The sequence below is a fragment of the Pantherophis guttatus genome, chromosome 8 (genome assembly GCF_059756535.1).
Source record: "Pantherophis guttatus breed Tessera chromosome 8, ASM5975653v1, whole genome shotgun sequence".
NCBI classification, from domain to species: Eukaryota; Metazoa; Chordata; class Lepidosauria; order Squamata; family Colubridae; genus Pantherophis; species Pantherophis guttatus.
Window position 1 is genome coordinate 37,545,830 of NC_142070.1, and position 24,528 is coordinate 37,570,357.

General features: G+C 32.5%; 1 protein-coding gene across 1 annotated transcript in view; it reads right to left on the minus strand.

The window, feature by feature from the left end:
* The window catches only part of FAT4 (FAT atypical cadherin 4), a 106,603-nt gene that overhangs the window by 75,306 nt on the left and 6,769 nt on the right, over positions 1-24,528 (minus strand). The gene's annotated exons all lie outside the window — the stretch shown is intronic.

Below are 24,528 nucleotides of genomic sequence, written 5' to 3' on the forward strand. Positions count from 1 at the left end.
TAAACTAAACAACAGTCTAATGCCAGTTACTTAAGAGACGACTAAATATAATAAGCAGGATTTATAGAAGGCTGATACATGAAAATATAACTGAGGCAAATTATTGACTTATACTATTTTGAGAAGAATAACAGAACTCTGCAATGCTGGTGCTTTTGGGATGTGGAAGATGGCCTCTGATTGAGTGGATTGGAACTTTCTATTTTGGACTCTTTGAAAAATGGATTACGTATATGTTGAGTTATGTGGCAAGAGATCTATAGGATTGGGGCATGCAGAAGATCTGGTTGTTACCCCAATGTGGTGGTTGGAATTAACAATCTAGATAAAAGACACTACAGAAGATACTACATGGAATATAAATATAAAGTCACTCGGGTGGTTTTTTATATATGAAAATATTTATTATTGATGGGGGCAGATGGTAATTGAAGATACTGAATATACTGTTGGAAGCTGAACTTGATATTACCCTAACATGGGTGATGGAATTAATAATCCAGTTGAAAGACATTACAGAAGATATTATATGGATTACAAATTTAAAGTCATTTGAGGATTTTATTTATATATGGAAATATCTTTTAGTGGTGTGGTGTGGGCAGAAGAACAAAGATATTAAAAATATTATGTATGTTAGACCTGTAGGAAAATGGGTGGAGATAGGTTATTGATTGTTCAGTTTAGGAAAAGGGATGTTATGTTTAGATATAAATATATGCAAAAGATTTGAATTAAGAGGTATATGTTTGGGGGTGGAGGAAATGGGTAGATTATGAGTTGAATAAATACCAAATTAGGATTTATTATATAGTTTTATAGCTGAAGGTTGCTTTGAAATGTATAGTATAGTATAGGGGGGATATAATAATAATGTTAGAAAGAAATGGTTAGCATGTGGGGGGTGGTGTAAAAGGATGGTAAAGTATTATATAATTTGATGTTAATTTGGAATTTATTTTGGAGAAGCCATGGGGGGAGGGGAGGGGAGGGGGGATTAGGGTGGAGGGGGAAAAAATGGGGAAAAATCTGTATTTGAAAAACTTTTTCAATAAAAAAAAAAAGTGCCTGATAACTAGTACAACTGCTACAAGTATGAAAAAAGTAACACTAGTCTACATCTACAATGCTATGACATTGCTGTAGCACACAAACCAAGTAAACGGCTACAAAATATCTTAAGGATACAAAAAGATCCACAAGTCCAAGGGGAAAAAAAACAGGAGTCATCTACAACATTTAGTCTAAGAACTGTAACAGGCACTATTTGGGACAGTCAGAAGACCAGCAGAGTGCATCTCTAAAAGTTCGACATTTAGACAAATCAGTCATTAACAGACAAATAGAGATCAAACACATTTACACACTATTCTAATGAAAGAATAAAAACACTTTCATTTGCAAGCAAAGAGCACTTAGAGAGCACCGAGGACTTCATAATTCAACCTCGAGCTACATACAGTATAGCCTCTTCTATTAAAATATTTTATTCCTTTTCACCATATTGATTAGCAATATTCTACATACAGTTCTTAGCACAAAGGAAGAAATGCATGAGAGCAGCAATGTTTATAACTGATTTCAGATGTATATCACAATAAATAATATTCAGACTGAAGAGGCTTCCTAGTGAGTCAATTTCTCACTTAGTGGTTAATTTCAAAACAGTATTATTTAATCATTTACATTTAATCTGTGTAACAAAAGAGCTCTGGATATTTTCTTTAGAGCAGAAGATAAACCAGCAATATCACTGACATTAATTTGTTTAGACTAGATCTATTTTGTTTTTACTGTATTTATTTATTGATCGTTTGGTGATATATATATCAGCAAGTTATCAATAAATAAATACTGTAATAACATAAATAATATAAAACTGTACACAAATATTGTACATCAAAGATATGTGCTATCTATATCTTTTGATATATGATTCATAGAAACATCTCCCATTATTAATGTAGGTAGAACTCTCTTAATATTAGCTTGTTCAGCAAATATTTGAAATTATGATGGTGTGGCACAGATGTGGCTTTGATGAATACTTGTATTTATGGTCAACACAGCATCCCCACAGTTATGACTGATATTCAGGTGCTTGGCAACTGGCTCATAATTACAAAGTTGCAGCATTCTGCAGTCACATGATCAATATTTATGACATTCACTGCTGGTTTCCAACAAGCAAAATTAATGGGGACAGAACGTTGAAATGGCAATCCGGTGCCCATGGGATGCTGCAACCATGCAAGATCTGCCAAACAGTGGCAATTGGGACTGCTGGGGCTGCCTTCATAGATTGGTGCAGTCATTTGATGTCCTCCTTAGCTTATCTTATTTTAGCAACAGAATTCTGGGTCCCACGTATTACTGACAAGCAAGGCCTTCCTGTAGTTCCTAGAGCTATTGAATCCAAAATAACCAAAAGACACCAAGTTGCTTATTACAGCTACATGCATTTAAAAATTAAAAATGTAAATAAATGTAAGGCTTGAAATGGCTGACATAGGAACCAAATGCCAGAAAGAAGTGTTGTTTAAACACTGAACAGATCCCCACAAATGTCAAAGCTAAACATTTAATGTTTAAAAGACTGTTGACTCAAAAGGACAGGAGGAAGATGCTTAGGATTTAAACTGGGGTAATATCAATACACACATATATTCAAATACTTATATACATTTGTGTCCTGGAGTGACAGATCTTTTCAATGTATATGACTTCTTTATTTTGGACTATAGAATAAGTTCATGAAGTTATGCAGTGACAAGTCAATTTCTCTAGTTAGCTACCAAATGCAGGGCGTTACCTGGAGAGCTGAAAGTTTTAGTTGTAACTACTAGAATGAAGACTAGTTATAAAGGAGAGAATTATCATTTTAATTATAAAACAAATCCCTTATACTAATTCAGTCATCTTCTGTAATCACATTTGAAATATTATGAAGAGGCTAAGACAACATAAAAACTATTATCTAGAAATTGAAAGGTAGAAAGGAACTTAGCCATAAACTTAAGTTGTAAGATATTGTTCTATTTGAAAAGCAGTTCAACATATAAAGTATTATTTTAACACTAAAAAAAACCCCTTCTATGTATGGCTATCTGGCTTAGAGAAATAGAACTCTGCGAGTTCAAATAACTTTTTATTCATATAGTGCCTGCTCAACATTCCTAAAGTTTTCCTTTTGGCATATGATCGGCCTTCTGCAAACACATCTGTAATCTATTTGGCCTATGCTATGGAGACCATAAACTAATCCTAGAACATTGGAAAAAAACTATGAAAATAAACAATGACCCAAGATTAACAGCCAAACAAACCAAATAACAATTATACATTTGTATTATTGTAGTTTTATCCTTATTACGTATTTACATTCATCACAAATGCATGTCATTCTAGGATGGGATGGCAAAAAAGCAGAGTACTAAACGCAGAGTAAATTTTATTGTAAGAATTTCACACTATTTTTTAAATGTTTTTTTAAAAAATCACAATGTAATTCTATGAATACCTAATTAGAAATCCTATTATAATTATAATTTGATAAAGAGGATGCTAGCCTTTCTTACAAAAATCAGGAACTGTCCAAATTAGGAATATGCAAATCAGTCAGTAACATTAATCAGACCATTTTCCTGCAAATTAGGCAAATAGACAAATGAAACAAATAAAAATATTTCTATAATTATTATCGATTTCAATTCTCCCTACCATATATTCTGTACTATTTTTTCTTAGTATATAAAATGTGCATATAACACACCCCACAATGCACACTTCAATATAACTTTATGAAATACTTATTCACTCTGCAACTTTGTTTGAATTTAATTAAGATTCCAGTCGTTTTGTTAGACTCTCTAGCTAACTCTAAATAGCACATCCACTTATATCGTAACATGTTCTACTTTTGGCATCCAAATTTTTTGGCTTGAAAAGAAGAACCAGACGGATTTGTTTTGCATTTCTAGTATGAATGTCAATTGCTATTATAACTTTCTGTTTCAGCCTTAAAAAAAGTTTAAGGTATAGTTAAATTATTTATTATTTTTGAAAATACAGTTGTAACCGTTGCACAATAATTAAAACATTCAAAAAGAGGTGTCATAATACATAATCCAAAAATGAATAACAAATGAAAAGCAATCAAATTGATTTCTTTGGATTAATGTTTAATGCATTTTGTTTTAAAACAGTTTAAATTTTCTGTTTTCTGTTCAGTCACTGAATAGATAACTATCTCGATTCATTTATTAAACAGCAAGAAACCAATTTTTGCCAATATACTTTTCTCTCTCCATTCATCATTTAATGTGATTTAAGGCACAGTGTTTCTGATTTCATAAAGACACTATTCCCTAAATCCCAATGTCTGAATCTAGAATCTGTAGTCTGAATACTAGTAACATTTGTGGATCAAATTAGAAAAAACAATATAAGAAACTGTGAAGTTGACAACCCGATCACACAATGCATACCATTAAACAGTATTATGACCTAGCCATCAAAATTAAAGATGAAGCAAAGACATAAGAAGTTGTTTACTATATGAGATTTAAATTTCTTTTATTCTAAAATCCCAAATATTTTGGAGTTTGGATAAGCAACTTTCAGTTCTTTCAGACACCAGTCTGCTATAAAGCAAACAATTCTTCAGCACTCACTGTTCTGGATTTCTACTGTTTAAACTATATAATTTGCACAATGTGAAAATTCTGAAAGTCTGTGATCATCAAACCAAACAGAAAAATGCTAACTTTTTTCTTGTATTTATAGCACAGCTCAATACTGGCTGTCTCTACTGGAATACAAAATCTTCATAGATGTCACTAAATTAATGTAAGAAAAACAAGTAACCTCCTATCCAAATTGTGTGCATTGCTTTGAGTCCCACCACTTCTTGCTGGCAGGCAAGATCATTGGTCTTATCTATACCTCTAGAACAGCAAATTCCATAAAAACTGAGCTGTTCACAAGAAGGCCAATTGCCTGGTTCACAGCCCTTCTATCTTATGAAGATGATAGACCTGCAATAGACCCATTCTCACACTATGTGTAAATTTGATTCTGGTAAGTATTGTCTGATATATCTCAGTGCTATGCTATACAGACATAAAAGATTATAATCAATAGTTGAATTGGGTCTGGATTCCTTGATTCCTGCCTTTAGCAATGTAGCAACTTCTAATTAGATCTTATTGTAATCTGCTTGAGTTCAAGTTGATGGTAGAATACATAAAAGTGCAGTTTTGGCATTAAATCTACAATAAAATAATAACTGGTGAAATTTGATTCAGCTAATGTTCATCTATGCTGACAACCACCATCAAGACTACATCCCTAAGACAACCTGGAAAAAAGGAAACTAAACTTCAAACCAAACTGCTCAGGCTAAAGCCCAGAAGCATATAAATAAAAAAGGAACTACTAGAGAAAAACACATAACACAACTAACAATATCCACAAGGACAGGAAGAAAAAACAACACACTGCCTATCCTGGATATCCTTATCACAATAATGGCAAAGTAGAAACACAAGTCTATTGTAAAACCATTCAGATCAACCAATTGTTCCACCACCCAAATAATAACCCTAGCTCTAGATCCAACAAGAGGAGCTTCTAAATACCTTATTTAAATGATCACAAATGAATGTGTGGTTTATTTCTATGTACAAATGTACTCATTAAAAACAAACACACTGCAGCAGCCCAGAACACCAGAAATAGGAAACAGACTGCTTATATAACATCTTCCAAAAAGGAGAAAACTAGCAGAGGACATCATGAACACCAAGTAGTAGTGAGAAGACATGCTCAGTCACGAAACGTCTTAATTGAACAACACATACTTAACCACTGTATAGTTTCAACTTGGAAACAGCATCCCAGACCAAGTTAAATACAAAATAATAGGGAATTCCTAGAAGCATGACATCATCAGTCAATTAACTATTTATTTATTTATCAAATCTGTATGCCTGCCTATTTCACAAAAAGTAACTTTGGGTGGTGTACAACAATTGAATAAAAGTATATATACACACACATATATACACACATATACATAATGCAGTACAGGTAATCCCCAATTTATGAGTGTTCCCTTTGTGAACATTCGAAGTTACGTGATTAGCGCCCCCTAGTGTTTATGAACAAGTCCTGAACCTACGAATCTTGCAACACCATGGCAGTTGTTTGCCCTTACGAACAACCGCAAAGGCTCTGCAACATTCATCTTGCACTTTGCCAGCCAAAATTGAGGTTTGGAGGGGCAGGCCTGTCCCTCTGCCCCCATTTTGACCTGCAATGTGCTGGGTGATGCCTATGCAGGCCTAATTGGAGATCTGTTTTGGACGGCAAACTTCCGGGCAAGGCCTGAGGAAGTCTAAATGGAGCATCAGAGACGTGCATGCAGCTAAGAGGCTGGGGAAGAGACAGTTTGCTAGATCTTCACATGGTAAGTTACCTGGCAGGGCAGGTTGGGTGGTGGAGAAAGCAATTGTGGGGAGCATGAGATATTTCAGTGGATTGGGGAGGCCTTGGGTGGTCTTAAGCAGGTGGCCTGTTCCATCACTAGCCCCCACCCCACCCTGGCCTTTTCCACCCTGAAATACCTCATGTGCACTTAATGAGCCATGCATTTGATTAGCAAATGCATAGGTGAAAGGAGGGAATGATCATGTTCAAGGTACGAGATTCACTGCCACGAATCCTTGTGTTACAAATGGAATGGGCAAGGTCCATTCCATTTGTAACTCGAAGGTTACCTGTATAAGACCCAGCCTCAAAGTTGTGTTCTATAATCATCTGTAGATCTAGATTGTTTCTTGTATTGATTCCTCTGGGTCGTATTTTTGTTGCCAATTTATGATGATTTATTTCAAGATTACTGACAATGATGTTCCTCCAACTGTGAGAAGATTAAAAAAAAACAATCTGTATCCAAAAGATTAAGTTTAGTTTATTATTATTGAGAAATATGAGAAAGCATATTCGGGTTGCTGTTAAGAGCTACAAGCTATATTTGTTATAGCACTTCTGGTTAGAGATGGGGATTTTAAGGAAGGCAAGATATTGTTTTACAACTGAACGAAAGAATTTTTTTCCCTAAGGAGAAAACAGGATTAAGGCTAATCTTAGTCTCCAATTTTAATTGACCTTTAAAAATATTATAGTAATTTCATGCATATGCACACCCTGTCTTTGTAATACGTTTACTCATAAAGCATCTAATGCTCAATGGAAGGAAGGAAATCTATCATTTGTTATAGTAAACAACATATACAAAACCTGGATGTGGGATTTCTTCACAGAAGCTATTTAGGAGATTCCATTTCAGAAATTATTTCTGTAAGAAGCAATAAGTAGTTTTACATCAGCTCAGCATTACACAACTGAAATTAAACATTTTTCATAGTTTTCCTTGCTTTTTGAGTTTTTTGTTATTTTTACTGGCTATTTATGAAAAACATTTAACTGCAAAGACAAGGAATCTAAAGGAAAACTAAATCTATTAAAAACAAGGATGTTATATATCTTTTTTTTTCACAAGTCTATTCAAGGAAATTTCACAGATGGATATATACAATTTCCTAATATGTTTACTTTCATGTTTTTCTCCTATTGCCTAAATTACTTTGTCATTCTTCTAATCCAAGCCACACCTGCATCATAAGCAAAAGCATGAAGATTATTATGGCAAATCATTACGTTTCCCTTAAAGAGTAAACATGAATAAAACATTCAAATGTAAAAGTATTTTCATGCTTTTCAGAATGAACAGTTTAGTCTGAAACAAAAAATGAAGACATAAATGGTACCGACTTACTGAAGAATGAGTAATGATTAGTTTTGGAGTTTAGATTATTTTTTAATATATTTTGTATAATTTGTAGCATACAGAACACCAGCTTTCTTCAGATGGTTGCACTTCATTCTGTCCATCAACATTAATCAATATAACCAATGGTGCTATAATTCTAATCCAGTTTTTGGAAGACTCTGCAGCAGCTATCAGAATTATTTTCTGTGCTTTGAGGTTATGACATAATTTATTTTACTGATTTGCTATCAATATCAAATATTACCAACAATGTTTGCTTATAGAGCTCCATAAAACCACTTAAAAATGGCTTTACCTCTGTAATCTGTGTTATATAAGGCGCCAGACTGATCTTCATTATAATTCAAGCAGGCTTGGGTATGACTAGCACTTGGATAGAAACAGTGGTGGAATTCAATTTTTTTTACTACCAGTTCTGTGGGCATGGTGTCGCTTGGTGGGCGTGGCTTAGTGGGTGTGGAAGGGTACTGTAAAATCTCCATTCCCATCCCATTCCAGTGGAAGGATACTGCAAAATCTCCATTCCCACCCCACTCTGGGGCCAGCCAGAGGTGGTATTTGCTGATTCTCTGAACTACTCAAAATTTCCGCTACCGGTTCTCCAGAACCTGCCAGAACCTGCTGAATTTCATCCCTGGATGGAAGGCCTGATAGACCTTAAGGATATAAAAATAGACAGGAAAGTAGAAAAAAAATCTGGGAATAAGGCATGAAAAGCCATTTGTTAATCCAACAGTCCTCCAATATCATAATATTCAGTAGAAATTCTTTAGTATCTTCTTCCTTGTCCTTATTATTATGCATTATTAATTCAGGTCTGTGCCTGGGAGATGTATTGTATGTAATTATTTTTCTTTTCAAAACAGAATAGGTTCATACTGTGCTTGTTACACTAACAATATTTCATCTCTGAATGTTTCTTCAAACATTCTGGAGTTGTGACAAAAATTTGTATTTGAACAGAAAAGCTAAAAAACTATATGGAAACTAAGAAAGCTATATGAAAGATTGACTAAGTTACCAGAAGTTGAGCCTGATTTGAAGGATATTTTTTTAAAGTGGCCCATTTTTAATTTACATTCTTTTGCACTGTGATAGTGCCAGGATGGTCATGGATTTTACACTGTCATTAACATTTAGGTGTTAAGCTAACCACTAATGCAATGCTTTGCATACTTATCAGTTATATTGTATAAGTCCACAGAGTGACTCTGAGGAGCTTACAGTATATCACAGAAGTGAGTTCACCCCCTAACATTTTGTAAATATTTAAGTATATCTTTTCATGTGATAACATTGAAGAAATGACACTTTGCTACAATGTAAAGTAATCAGTATACAGCTTGTACTCACTTTTGTTGGCAGCAGTTTAGACTTTAATGGCTGTGTGTTGTGTTATTTTGAGGGACAGCACATTTACACTGTTATACACTTTTATTACACTTCTGTGATATACTGTAGCAAGTAAAAAAATAATACAAACCATAGTATAAAACACAGCAACACATATGCAACAGCCAAGAGACCAAATCAATCTAAACAACATTGTATACTATAGGTTCCACTAACACTCCAATCTCCATGTCTGGGAACATAACCGTATCTAAGAGTTTTCGAAAAGGCTGGCAGGGTTGAGGCCAATCAAATCTTAAGGGAACAATGGTGACATGGATTTTGACAGTCTACTGATTAGCTACTTGGAAAAATGTCACTGTCAGAACATAGTACTGCACTGAACAAACATCCATAGCCCGGGGGAATAGGAAATTGCCGAGTAGCCTTTATGCTTGTGGTCAGAGATCTGTGTGCTCTTGCTGTGGGAGAAGAAGCTACCACTCTTTCTAGGAGTCTCTAAACTTCCTGATTATAGTTTACCATTAGAGTGTAGGAGAATCTACCACTAAAAGGCTACATATTTTTAAAGTCACAGATTGTTAATTTTTCCCTTTTATATTGTATCCTCAAAATCATAGTTTTATTTATTCAGCCTATTTTAAAATGATAATCCAGATCAATTATCCCATTGTGCATAGAAATTTCATCTCCAAATGATTAACTCTGTTACTAATTACTGTTAACTTAATAAATTAATTTCTTCATGATATTGACACTATTTATATTATATAGCTTAATTTACATATATGTGTTAAACTTATTTGTACTAAATTCCAACTGGAATAAGTACATACTCTGGGAATAAGCTTCACAAAGTGTGTTTTAATTCTGAGGAGACATGTATAGAACTAAAATTTCATATTTTTACAATGTTAAGCACATTTTCCTTTTTTGAAGAAAAAATGTAGGAAGATGTGAGTGTTGTAAAGTTTGTAATGGATTTAAGGCTTTTCATCTTGAGGTCAATATTTCAAATCTTGCTAAGGTCATTACTCATACAAGGCTGTTACAATTTGACAAAAGAGGATATGTAACTTGACAACTGGAGATATCACTCACATTATTTGAAAATACCTCAGTTCAAATGAATTAAGAATATAATAAAAAAATGATCAGTGAACAGCAGCAACAACTATAAAAAACAATTACACAAAAAGGCAAGTTGTTCACCACAGAAATATAATCAACTGAAAAATAAGTTTAGTTTTTGTTTTTAGAGAAGGAAAAGAGGAAGGGGCTAAAGCAGGCAGGAAGGATTCTATGACCAAAATGAAAAGATAGCACCAATAAGATAGTTCATAATCTCTAACAATAATGACAGGAGTATATTATCTTAATGATGTATTGGATATAGATAAAAAATAATATCAATAGAACAATGACTTTTTATTCAATTTTTCTCTTAAATTCGTATTAAGAAATAATTTCATTATTATCTTGAAATATAATTTAACTGATATTGTATTATACCAAAATAGTCATTCCAATTGTAAAAATGTATTAAAATTTATTATTTCAATGTAACTAAATTTCATGTGAATTAAGGATTATATCTGACAGTACAATTAAGACATTTAAATATAATTCAACTCATGAAGTCCAAATAAATTTTATTCATTCATTCATTCATTCATTCATTCATTTTTCATACATTCATTTATATTTCCTATTTCTTAACAGTTGTCTCCCTCAGAAAGAGTTTCTGAGAGGTGTACAATATAAATAATTTGTCACCTTTACCCATATAAATAATTTATCATTAAAAAGTTTATAAGGAATTGTTAACACATTCAATAATTCTTTATCTGCAGGAGAATGTGGTTGAAGTAAATAATGTCAGACACCACTTTGCTTAAGACAAATTTTTCTTAAGACAAATTATTAGCTTGTGCAAAAATAAGACCACCCTTGATGTCCCTGTAAGCAATAAGGCAGCTGTCACCTTGGCCTTTGAAAAATTCAAAGAGAGTTACAGTGACAAAGCAGCTTTCATCAGCAACATTTTTGTGTCCCCTGGAAGAAAGTGCTGTAGATATACTGCCGACACCCACATACACACAGTTAAATCAGCAGGAACACTCATTTTATGGAATTACTGTGTCAATCAGGATACACAGCTGTACACATATAACTACTTAAGAACGTCAGGCCATGCTAGATTTATCTTTAGCTAAAGTATGCTCTGCTAGAAGTATTTAAAAAATAATAATAACAGGTTTTCAGGAAGTATTTTCTCTGTAAAGACAAACCTCTGTTTCTCCAAATGAAGAACTGTAATAATACAAATATCTTCGAATGTACCAAAAATAATGAATAGCTCTGCATTTTTGTTTCATTCTACTGTTACATAAATGTTTCCTCTGAAATATGTTTGATCTAGGAATTTTTACATAAAGTAACTTAACCTTCATTATCACTGTGTTTGATTATCAGGATCACTTTATAAATAATTTTTAATAAGAGTTTTGAACAAAAATTAACAAGAAATAATATTTAGAATGAAAAGGAAGAGAATATCAAATACCAGTGCTGAAATCAAAAAAAGAAAAAGAAAAAGGATTGTAAAGAGGTGATTTCCAATTTTTTATAGCAATTGTAAGTATAAAGTTGTTAATCTCTTACTCTATCAAACTATCAACACAATAGTTTTAAATTGGGGTATTTAAATTTATTGGGGTTTTAAATTTGAGCCACTTATTTAATTATTTTAAATTTTATATCATTGTTTTGTCTGTGTTTTTAAATAGGCTGTACACCGCCCTGAGTCCTTCGGGAGAAGGGCGGTATAGAAATAAAATTATTATTATTATTATTATTATTATTATAGGTTACAGCATTGTTTACATTTTCTCAATATTATTTTTTAATTAGCAAGATCACTTGAAGGTTCACTGATTCCTTTCAGAAATTACCAAAATCTCCAAGTCTTATCTTTTACATTTGTCATAGGTATATATAGAGATTGTAGAACACTGAGTTATAACTGACTGCTGGGGAAAAAAAGATATTCATTAAGTAAAAAAGATCAGAATTACTTAACTGGTGTTTTGTAATATGCTATTGTGTATATCAAATAAACAGACAACTTCTCAAACCAATTCTAATTTTTCAATATTTTCTTGCAACAGTTATTTTAGAATAGAAGAACAGTGTCTGGCTTCTGTACACTACTGTAGTCAAATAACATATACTTAGAACTATTTGCATGTCTGGTATTATCAATGATATATGAATAGGACATTAATTCTGGCAGCAAATACAAGAAAAATAAGATTTGATTTTTGTTGATAGAAAATGATTTAGTAGTCTCTTTTATCCTGGGAAGTTCCATAACTATTTGAACACAATAGACAGAAATACAAATACTGGCTTAGTTCTTTATACTGAGATATGAAGTATGAAAAGTGAAATACTGAGGTGTTTTTGACACAGTCATTTTTCATATATAGTAGGCAGATTGATTTATTTGATCAAAAATAAGGAATGTCCAAACTGACACCAAATGCTGATGGATAAGAATTCATAACTATAAATAAGAATAAAGGTTAATTCATAAAGTTTATATTTGTGAGTGTGAAAATTAATTATATTTAGAAACATTAAAGTGAGGAATGTATGTGAAGGAAATCAGATTTGTTCATGAATGAATTAATGTGACTATCTTGGACTAAAAAATTGGGTAACCAACAAATACTGCAAGAAATATTTTATAAAAACTGCTTTATAAAAGAACATATGCACATGCACATGCATAAGCATAAGCATACACACACACACACATATATATTTGTTGTTCCATGTCTTTTTTAAAAAACAACTTTTTTAAAAAATTGGATAGATTTCAGCTTATTCATCATTTCTCTTTTTCAATTCAGTTAATTAACTGGGATATCTCATTTTAATGATTAATATTTCTTTTGTCAGTATGCTAAATAACATTTTCACTAAGAAAACAGAAGTCCAATTTTGGACACTAGAACTATTGTTCTCCATTCAAATCTTTCTTTTAAGTCTTGCCTTACTTTGCTTCAACGAACCACTGCATAATGCTGCACATCACCCACCCAAACCGGGACTGTCAATATCAGGTTGTTTAGTCACCAAGTCTGCGAGCAAGCCAGAGTCAGTCTTCCCATGAAAATCAAGTCAATGACCTGCATCTCTTGATCCTGTGAACCAAAAGATGGCTATAATTTTTCTTTTTCTCTCCCCCAACCTTACTTTTCACATGTTGCAATCATTCCCTCAAGTCATTAGGCAATATAAAAATGCATCAATTCCTGCAAAGTTAAGTTCTTTCTGAATGACTGCATTGTGGCTGATTAGGCACAGTTTTCTTATTTTGTCAAATTAAATAGAGAGAGACAATAATATAAAAGAGAGGAAAATCAGGGAATGTTAAGGTATTTCTTCACTCAGACGATGTTCGCCTTACTATCTAATCAAGTGGAAAGGGCCTTTATTTGCTATTTTCTATTGTGAAAAAGTGCAGCAATAAAATGTCTAAAGATTTTCCAACACTTTTGTTACCCAAAAAGAGCAATGTTAGTCAAGTGCTTTCTGATTTAAAATGAAAAAGATAAAAAGAAGACAATTAAAAAGAAAGAGAAATCAACTTCTGTAGTAGTTTGAAAATTCAGACAATTGAAACCCATCTATACCCAACAGCCTTTTAACTTTCCAAAAGTTTCCCTAAAAAAAGTTTGTAAAGAGGTTTGAATAAGGGTTTCTTCTTTGTGACCAGAGAAACATTATAAATGATGGAAGAAGCGGTCCACAGAACTTCAAACGATTTTATTTTAAACCATTACTAATCAGCATCTTGAGTTTGAGTGTTAATGCCAAATAAGAGAATAGTACTCCAAAATCTAATGACCTTTTAAGAACATTTCTTTACATACATTTTGCAGAAGGTTAAATATTGTTACAAATTCACATCATCTGTTTATAGATATTAACAACTATTAGATCATATGCATGTAAATAAACTATAATCATTTTTTGTTCGTAATATTCTATAGTCTGCGATGGGGAAGGAGGAGATAATGAAAGAGGGGTGGAGAGAATGAAGATTTAACAACCCAATCTATTAACTAAATTACCCATTTCATGATCTCCAGTGCTATAAAACACAATAGAAGAGCAATGAAAGTGAAGTGCTCTTTGGCTCCACTAATTTTAATAGGGGAAAGCTAAGCTGCTTAGTTTTCCCTTTAAATTAGACATAATAAAAATTAATTTGTTAAATAATGTTAGAAACTAAAAAAAAAATTGAGCTTCAACTGTAAATGAATGCATATTTCTTAACTAAATGGACCATCTCCAATTTGGGTTTGATTATCTGAGGGATGTTTTCTCCTGCTATAAACAGCCTTGATTTCCTTGGATCATCAGGATGTGCCCTTTTAAGGTACCTCCACTGTCAGAATCTTATCCATCCAGTGCTTCTCAACAGGCATGTTGCAGCATACAGTTGTGCCAGGGACTTGTTTCTAATGTGCCACAAGATTTTTATCTTCTTTTCTATGGCTGAAATGTATAACTTAAAACTGTGTAGCTTCCCCTTGAACTATGTCTTACACATTTAAAATATGCACATATGGTTAATAATTTTCTGGTGAGTCATTGAACCAGTACTAAAGTATATTCAGTTCTGTGCCACATATTTTAAAAAAGGTTAAGAACCACTGATCTAGTACTGATTACAGTCTTCTGTAGAAACTTATTTTATGTTAACCTTGTAAATCTGCATCAAAATCCTAGACAATATGATTTGAGGTCACTCAGAGCAGCCAATAGAAAGCATTACATTGCAGGCAACACATGTGAATCTCTTTCAGTCTGTGATGCTCTTTGACTTGGAAACAGCAGATGAATAGATTGCACAACTTAGAAGCTGTACCAATGTCCAAGAGATTTTGGTGCTCTGCAGAGTTCCCATTGCATATGGTTCTGAACAAAATATATTTATGCTAACATTCAATGCTAGTTCCATTTCATTTATATTTACTGCATATTGTACTGTACAGTCTTACAAGTACAATTACATTATTTATTAAAACATCCATGAGCTACTTATGGTCTTTGTCAATGTAAAGTGGGTAATACCAATTCCAAGCCTTATAAACTCTAAAAGTAGATTTAGCTTAGTTTTTCAAAACAAATGTTTTTTTTTTCTTCCTTTCCCCATCACCCCACCAAAATGGTATTATTCATTTATCTGCTGCATGTTTCTCATCCCTATCACTCTTGGTCATCCACCAAAAGACTGTCCATGCCAATAGTAGAGACTGGAGCAGAAATATTATTATGGAATTTGTTAATGTTGTTTTAAAACATCTGTAGCACGCCACAAGTTTGCACATTCTCTCCACTTCTTATCTCCAGTGAATACAGAAAATGTAAGGTTTTATGTTATTGTTCTTGCTATTACTAGATGCTATTTTTTTTAAAAAAGTTATTAATTTTTCAATAAAGCATCAGATCCTTCAACTGGAAACCAATGATAGGTAATATACAAGGCATCCCACAATGACTCTGAAGTATGTAAAACCACTCATGATCCAACTAAAAAATGTAAATTAAAACCATCACTATTCCCCGAGCTATGTGGCAACATTCAAACCAAACAGAACATCAGTCAATCTTCTCCAAGTTCTTTCTTTAAGCGGAAAGAAAGAACTGAACAGCCAAAGTTTTTTAATACTTGGCTGAACAATCGGTGGACTCAATAATGAATATTTTAAGCCAAAGATCATAAAAATGAAATTATTACATGATAGATCTATTAAGAGTGATCAGGTTCTCAAGTGTTGTTCATATACACAGTAAAGATTGTTCTGGGTATATAGTATATATAGCCAGATATAGTATATATACTGTATTCTGGGTATATAGTATATATACTGTGTGTGTGTGTGTGTGTGTGTGTGAGTGTGTGTGTGTATGTGTGTGTCTTATACAGTATGTTTTAGATTTCCAAAAACATGATCATTTTTAATATAAGAAATCTGTGAGCCCTGTACATATATATGAATGTATGATAAATCCAAATGCTATAGATAGATAAAGGTTTTCTCATAAATTTATCTGCTGATTTTGATAAAATGGTATGTAATCCTTAAACTGAAGTAAGAAAAATCCAGTGGTTCAACTGGCAAAACAAGCTTCCAAGTATTTTCAGGAAGACAAATTAATTTTGGATGACGGAAGGAGGTGCTTCCACAATCGAAAATCCTTCTTTCCAAATTGATTGCACATTGCAACATGCTTTTGCTCATATTTTAATGAAGGATTTTTACCCAAAGCTCTATGATTACTAAAAAAAATTAAGAAAATGTTAAAAATTAGAAAGGAAAAATATTTGCTTTTTGATATATTTCATACATAAATCAAATCTACAAAAATCAACATGAAGGGTTCCAATTAATACAATCTGTCAAATACACTCTTCTCCAATTAACTTTTTCTTATGGATTGCAATAGTATGAATGCATTCACTATCTCCCAAAATAGTTCAATTTTCTGATTCCTTATATTTTTATAAAAGCTAGAAGTAATATCAGCAATATACAATTTCAAGACAAAAATAGGTAATATGCATTTTCTAACAGCTTTACAAATATATATACCCTGTTTCCCCTAAAATAAGACATCCCCTGATAATAAGCCCAATTGGGCTTTTGAGTGCATGCATTAAAATAAGGTCACCCTGAAAATAAGGCCAGTCTCCGCCATTTCTTCTGGTTTCCTCCACGCGCCCCAAAATAATAAGACCTCCCTGAAAATAAGGCCAAGCGCTTATTTTGGTGTTCAAAAAAATATAAAACAGGGTTTTATTTTCAAAGAAACATGGGTAAATTGAACTGTAGTCAACAATATTTGTCATGCTCAGAAATTAACAGTTCAATTTTTTTCTTACCCAAATATTGGAATCTCCATGAAATGCTTTAGAAAAATGCTCTTGTGTATATCAGATTTCAGTAAAAGAAAAGAAAATTTTAAAAGTCAAATAATATATAGAAATGTGGTACATGAGATTTGAAGTATGGGTGTTCATAAGTAATCAAGACAAAGTATTTATTTTCATTGGATTTTAATAAGACACTTGAAGTGTCATTTTATTTATATTTTCATGATTAGTTTCAAGATTAGTATGAAGATATTGCAAGGTTAAGATTTAATTTTAAAACTTAAACTTTAAAAGGTAGAGACAATACATGTTCGCTGTTTGTACAATAATGGCATTTAGTTATTAAATAAAATTAATATAAAAAAACTTTATGAGTTATTTCTTATACAAACCAAAGTTGAACATGGATTTATAATGGTGATAGCTCTTTCTGATGAGGAAATTCCTATTATGAGAAATATACCATAGTATCTAGTGGGTTCATATTAGCTCAGATGTTTGAAAACAAAGAATTGAGTTTTCACGAGTTGCTCTTTATTTGTAGCACCACTATATGAACTCTTTACAAAATATAAACATAAGAGAGGAAAGCTAAATGGATAACTATCTTTCCAAACAAATAAGTGAATTTGAAAATATCTTAAGAATATTAATGTAAAAGACCATAATTTTGCATCCATTTAATTGTAAACAAATGGATGAGATGTTCTCTCTAGTCCTCCTATATGGTTCCAAATTCAAATTACATTTTGTTTCATTTTAAAGAGTTGAGCTTATTTCCAAGCAAAGTGTTAGGTTGCAGCAATTCACTATTTTTATTTCCATAAAAAGCTCCCGAGACTTAGCATTGGAGGTGGTGATCTGTTTTCTATCATATTGTCTCTTATTTAATTATAATGCAAGAGACATTAATATTACTTTGCTACAAATTCAACCTTAATTATATATATTTTTCATGGAGTCTTAATTTCAAGTAAACAATGTTTGCCCTGCCTTGTTTGTTAAAGCAGGATTGTTGTACCCCTTGTTAAAGTCACAGCAGAACAATGGTTTCTGGAATGTGTTTATCCTTATTTATTTTGTAATTGCTTTTTTATTATTCTATAGTTTTTCTACTGCATACATATTATGTAGACATATGCAAAGAACTGATCAGAGAAAAATAATACTAATAGTAACAGTAACAATAATAGTAATGCATATTTATCAGTTACTATTCCTTGTTCATGTTTTTTTTTTTTTTTGAGGCCAAGTATTTTGGCAAACACACATATTTCTTTCATTCTCTTTTCTCCACAAACTGTACATTTTGCATTATTTTTTACAATAAATTCATTAGACAATTTATTACTATAATTATCCTGGTCAAGGATATGATTAAAATAGCTTAGTATTATTGACTCTTGTTTAATTATATTTAATTATGCATTATGAGTTGGTAACTGAAACTTTTATTTCTTTGACAGATAAAGGAACTTGTGCCAAACTACATTTCACACACAATTGTATAGTTATTTTTCCCAACCTTTTTACAAAAATGAAAACAGTCTGTAATTGAAAAAAGACGTCTGACATTTCAAAATGCTCTTTTTTCCCCATAAAACATGTTATTGAAAATTTACATTATTTTTCTGTTGAACTTTAGTTGATATAACCTATTTTCCTGCTATAAGTAACAACCTTTAATTATCTTGCCTCTTCACTCCTATAAACTGCCATTCATCTGCTTAGAAATTTATTTAAACACACTAACATATTTGTGCAGACTTCAATCACATTACACATACAAACACACACACACACACACACACACGGGACCGGGGTGAAAGAAAAAGAAAGTATATATGGATTTCCAATCTAATTTAAAATGATCCTATTTTATTAATGTTATCATCCTTAGCCTCTTTTTTTTTGCCATCTAGGGATGAAAGATGGACTAGAACTAACATATCTATGCTTTTAAAAATACAAAACAAAACTAGATGGGGGGCAGACTTTGGAGGTTCTGTACCACTTTGCTGCCATCTAGTGGAATATTTGATTTTGCAGCCCAGATCAGAAAACCTTAGGTACCTGGCAAATGTGGCCCTTTTTACAACCTGTGGACTTCAACTCCCAGAATTCCTGAGACAGCCAAGCTGTCTTAGTTCAGGGATGGGCAAATGTGGCCCTTTTACAACCTGTGGACTTCAACTCCCAGAATTCCTGTCTCAGGAATTCTGGGAGTTGAAGTCCACAGGTTGTAAAAGGGCCACATTTGCCCACCCCTGAACTAAGATAATGGAAATGTCAAACAAAGGAAGTTTTGAAAATCTCAGTAACATACCAAACATTCTCATGTTTGACAAAATATCTTTAAGAACCATATAAAACTATCAAAAATTTCAATCAAAACTCTCCAGTTTAAAAAAAAAATACTTTCACCTGACCTCTATCTTATTGTATGGATTAATTTTCATAGCTTTTATCATATAATTGGAGAAAGTAAACCAGTTTTCTAAATATGATAGTCCAGAATAACGATGTCTAGTAATATCTTTCCTATGACTAGCATATTGCTATTATTGGATTTCAGGCATCTCAGCAGTATAAAAGGAAAAACTGAGAGAGAAACTAAGTCACCCAGAAAGTATGCAAATGAGTTAATTTGTTGCTTCTCACTAATCAGAAATATGAAGTTTTCACTTTGAACTATGGATTGATGAAGATACCTAGACCCAAGGCTTCATAATCTGAGAAAAAAGTCTTATCCTGCTACATTCAAACTGTAATTCAGTTAAGGAGAATCTGACAATTTCATGAAAAAATGAACACGTTTCAATTTACAGGTGAACGGAGCCTATATTATGTAGGATTAAATCCCATTGAAATAAGTAAAGGAATCATGCTTGTATCTTATTGCACTGCTAATAAAATTCCTCAAATATGCCAGTCTTTTGTATATTACTTTCTTTCCCCTTATTGAAGTTAATTTTAAGAAGTTCTAAAGTATCGGCACTAAGTAATGCTACTAGCAATCAAATGCTTTTTGTTGACCTTGCAAGGAAAGACTTATGTCTAGGACCCAGTAGAAACCAATCCAGATATAAGCCAAAAGGAGGAAGCCAATAAACAATTGAGAAGTGAAGGCAATCTGGTCCACCTGTGGTGGAAATATTTCTTTTCTCATTCACACAGCATGAGGCTTCATGATGGATTACAGAAACACCAGTGGAGAAAATAAAATGGAGAAACAGACAAATCAACGGGGTATCTAAATTGTTATATGAAAACTCCAAGAAAAACATCTATCTTAATCATTGCAGAGTACTTTTGAAAATTCAATCATTTTAACGAACCTCCTAGAACATCATAATAAATTTTTAATCTTACACACTGTAAAGTTAGACCAATAAGTTGTATACAACTAAGTTACACATGCCTTTACAGGGACATATCTCAAGACTAAAGTTACCACAAAGACAAGATGCAAAAATTACCACAATAAGTATGGTGATCATCCAAATTTTTGCAGCCCAGATATACTCTACATAGTATATTCTACATAGTATATACTCTACATAGTATATGTATACATAGTATACACAGATATACTCTACATAGACTCTACATAGTATATTCAGTTTTACACAATTACATTTTATTCAGTTGCTCGTGAATAGATTCCATGACCTCTCTAAATGCAGTATTCATTTTCTATTCCAAATAGAAAAGACCTGGGCAGAGGGGGAGGGAGGGAGGGAGGGAGGGATGGAGGGAGGGAGATGGAGAAGGGGGAGAGAGGGAACGAGAGAAAGGGAGGGAGGGAGGGAGGGAGGCGGTGACTCTTCTTTGGAATCATCTTCTTTCAATTAGTGCATAGAGTTGCAGATGTATGCTGATACTTATATTTCAAAATCAATGAAAGCACATATCACTTAAGTAATTGCTCTATATTTATCTTTGTCTAATAATTACAATAAAAATACGTGAGGAATTAACAAAACATTCAATTGTGTGAAAAAAAAGGATGCTCCAATACACCCTGCTAAACAAACCTAACAGTTTGTGTAAGCAGCTAAAGATAACATTTGAAATTCCTAAATGAGATTAGTTTTCTTCAGTTGAGTTTAACCAAAATGTTTCTACAATTTAACATTATGGCCAAGTGTTTGTTTAAAACATCATCAAAAATGTATCTTGTTAAAATAAAGAAAGTACAGCAATCAATTCCAGTTAATAAATGCCTGCCTAGATAAAATTGCAGAAGAATTATTCTAAATGGATTTGGGATGGAAAATGCACAAGAAAAAATCTTGCATACATGTTACTCTACCTGTTTGATCAGAAAACATAAACTCTTCTGTTGCAGAATCTTTCAAGCCAATCCTGTTACCATATGGTTGCCCTACTTTTAAAAAGTGAATTTTAAGGAAATAATCCTAAATCCTTAAAAGAATCTTTTTAAAATAATTATTATTTGACCCTTTACCCTAAAGCACATAGTTCTTGGGAACCAAACCATGCATGAAACTCTAATCCTAACAGAGATTCTAAAATTGCCATGGGACATCTTAAAAAATTCTGGATCAAATATTTCCCAATCAAAGACCGATATGGGTCTTTATAGCTCTTTCCTAGTTTATAATCTGTTGTGAAACATTCTTTTCTCATTAAGTATAGGTGCATCAGCAGTGTTCCTTATGTAATCCAGGAACCAGTGGCTCCAGCAGCAACAATGAGTGGGTCTTTTCTTTTCTTTTCTTTTTTCATACTTTACCACCTTACTGTAAAGATGTTAAATAAAGTTGCTGATACTGCCATTTACCTAAAATTGGTATCAGACAGTTTCTCTTTTATCATAATACTGGGACCAGTTTTTTGAAAGTTAAATATCTTTCTAAATTGTACCCTAATTTCAAAACATGAAAAATCAAACAAAGATCAGGCTGTTACCTTTTGGAGTTCAGAACTGCAAGTTTTATTACTGACAGAAGATCAAGCGCCATAAAGACCTTTTGTTGCTAAAAAGAGTATCAATTGAAATCAATGACAATGAAACAATTATTAAGTATATAAGTCCTGCAAATGGAGACAGGAAATAGGGGAGATGACAAGTCTTTAGACATGAGATTGGGAAAATGGCATTCCTTTGTAATAGTTTGTCCAAATTTTATAGTATCAGCACATTTAGGAATATAAGAGCCATGGTGGTACAGTAGTTAGAATGCAGGATCACAGGCTAAGTCACTGCTCATTCCGGGAGTTTGATTCTGGGCTAAGCTTTCCATCCTCCCAAAATAGGTAAAATGAGGTCCCAGATTGTTGGAGACAATATGCTGACTCTATAAAACCACTTAGAGAGAGCTGTGAAGGGATATATAAGTCTAAGTGCAATTGCTATTGCTATATTAGAAACAGTCAGAAAATAAAGAATGAAATAAAAACTTACATGAGCTTCCTCTTGTTATATGTCAGTTCTAAAGTTGCACCTTGATCCATTTAATATATTATTAGGGTTTGGAATTCTATGCTATGCAAGCTTATGCAAGTCAATAGGACTTTGTTCTAAAAAAGCATCACTGCCAATATAATGTAAGCATAGTCTAGCACTAACAACAAATACTAGATTTGGGCATATACAATAAATTCATTTTTCATATAAAACTGTGTTTTTACTGTTATAATATAAAATGTGCTGTTTTCATAGGAATTTCATTACTCAAATAATTCTGATGCCTCACTTAATGAACTATTTGCTATACAATCATATATAATTTCATTAGGATTCAAATAGCAAAACAAATGAATAATTCCATATAGTTTTATGAAATTTAAAGTTTATTTTGCTTTAGCTGCCTTGGACTGAACTTGAGGATAAAGAAACCAGTTGGTGTCATCCTTTTTTATAATATTATACAGTAGTATTCCTTGAATATATAAAAGATGATAAGATTTCTTCCAATAACAATAGTTAAATTACTATTCAGTTAAAAATGCATTGATTTTTAATGAACTTATAAAATGATGCACAAAAGTATATGGTTAGACTTGCAAATTTTTTGTCCTGATAAAATAAATAAATAAATAAACCTTTAAGGACAAATTAAGTTGCTCTAATTCAGCATGAACTATGTAAAATCTCCTTAGAATCAGACTTGATTTCTAGTGACTTCATTGACACATCTGGAGAAAAAAAAACCAAGCACATACTAGGCAAAGAAAAAATGAAGTCCAGGGACTACCAAAGAGTAAATAATTCTGTTATATGGGTTCATCAAGCAACGTATACCAAGATCTCAGAATTCTGCAGCTTCAAATACTTAATCAAGAATAATGTTATAACTGGTATCAAATCACTGCATATAATAACAAGTATATACCATGCTTACTTCAATTTAAAATACAGCATTTTTACAATCCAAAATAAACTATGTTTATGAGGAGGTGAATTCCACGTGATCGCTTAATTAAGTGAGACTATATGCTTAAGCTATTATTCCTTGGCTGCAATTTTTATACTGTCCGATTCTGTTTGAGTTCAGAACTCAAGTTCTTACACCATAACATAAGCCAATGAGTCACTCTCCACTTCCGGCATCCCCTGCTGACTGAGTGTTCCAAGTTTTTGTGAGCAAAAACACAAGTCAGAATACTATGCAGGAACGAGGACTCACACAATGTCAAACGGAAAAAGAAAGTCCCCACCTTAGCTGGCATTGTATTTTCTTTATGTCCCCAACAGACAAAACAGGCTCTAGCTTAGGAAAGTTATGTAAACAAATATATCCATGATACAAATTGCCCATTAGGAACTTAATACAACATTTTGAAACAACAACAATAATATTAATGTCCTTGTAATGTTTTGGAATCCATGTAGCCTGAACCACTGTAATAAAAAAAATCATTCTGATATTCACCATTTGGCTTCTGTAACTCTCATCCTCTTTGTATGTTTTTATAAAGCTGAATATTGGCAAGGCTAGAGAAATAGAAACTGGAAAGAATGGTGAAGGGAAACTCATTTGGAAGAACCAGCTAAGTTTCCCTGGGTATCATCCAACACTGTATTATTGTATAATGATTAAGAAGAAAAAGTCACAATGTGATACAGCAAGAAAAATATAACAATTTAAGCTGAAATCAACCCTAAAACAAAATTTCTTTCCTCTAATTGCACTCTGCCTACACTTAGAAATATCAGGTATAAAACAGGTAATGCATATTACAGGCCAATAGAGAGAGAATTAAAAAAATTACTTTAATTAATCAGTCAAATACAAAAATATTCAAACCCTACTCTTCAGTTCAAATCTAGCAAAATATTTAGGCCAAGTACTAATTATGCAGAAAAATCTTTGTTCATATGCCATCACACAAATTA